Genomic DNA, 1,332 nt, shown 5'->3' with positions numbered 1-1,332 from the left:
AAAAAAAAAAGAATTTAGAACATTCATAATGGCGAAGCTAACAGAGATGGAAGAGAAGAGAGACAATGAACTGCAGAAGAGAAAGGAGAAAGGAGTTGATGAGTGCCAGGAAGTGAGGAAATTCTTGCAAGACCTAAAAGAGAAATTACACACTTTACAAAAGAATCAAATAGAACTGTTAGAGATGCAGGCTATAATGCAGGAAGTCAAAATCTCCCTTGAAAGTATTAAAAGCAGACTAGATCATACAGAAAATAGAATCTCAGATGTAGAAGAGAAAATTGCTGGCCTAGAAAAATCCACCACGAAGATTGAAAAAATTGCCCAAAACCATGAAAATAATATACAAGAAATACTAGATACCATCAAATGTCCAAACATCTGGATAATTAGTACCCGAGAAGGTGAAGAGACTCATAAGGGCATAATCTATTCCATGAGATCCTGCAAGAAAACTTTCTATATCTAGAGAGGCACTCAAAGATCCAGTTCCAAGAAATACAAAGGACCCCAAATAGAAGCAACCCAAGAAGATCTTTTCCAAGACACATTGTAGCCAGGTTGACCAAAACCACAGACAAAGACAAGATACTAAGATTGGCAAGAGAAAAAAATCAAGTGACCTACAAGGGACATCCCATCAGGCTAACAGCAGATCTCTCATTGGAAACAATGTGAGTGAAGAGAGAATGGGAAAATATATTCAAAGTGTTAAGAGAAAAGCAATTTCAGCCAAGAATACTGTACCTGGCAAGATTTTCTTTCATGTGGTAAGAAAAGAACATTCTCAGATAAACAAAACCTGAAAGAATTTACCAGCACCAGTCCAGATCTCCAAGAAGTTCTCAAGGGAGTGCTATGTTAGGAAAATTAAATGTACGTACACAGAAATAAGAGTTCAGACACTAAGAAAATGGCCAACTTAATCATAGGGACAAGTCTGGAGTTGAATATTATATCCCAGAATTCAATCGGGAAGATTGAACCACAACAGAAGACATATTAAGTACATGAGACTGAACTGGTGAAATAGCATTCTGTGACTTTTGATTAAAATACTGCAGCTTTTCTTCTAGGCTTTGTTGTACGGTTTTAAGAATTTTTTTCCTGTCTTTATGGAGGATCTATTGCTGAGTGAAGTAAGCCAGGCTATGAAAGAAAGATATTGTATGTATCCTCTTAATGTATACTATCTGCACTCTATGGTAGAGAGTGAAATATTGGAGGACATAAAAGCAGTGAAAGTATTTAACGAGAATAAGACAGTGTGGAATGGTGGGGGTGAAGAGAAGAGGATAAAGAAAGATAGCAAGAGAACAAATAGAGAGGCAG

Source organism: Tupaia chinensis, unplaced genomic scaffold (assembly GCF_000334495.1).
Source record: "Tupaia chinensis unplaced genomic scaffold, TupChi_1.0 Scaffold140308_1, whole genome shotgun sequence".
NCBI classification, from domain to species: Eukaryota; Metazoa; Chordata; class Mammalia; order Scandentia; family Tupaiidae; genus Tupaia; species Tupaia belangeri.
Note: the sequence above shows the minus strand (reverse complement) of the source record.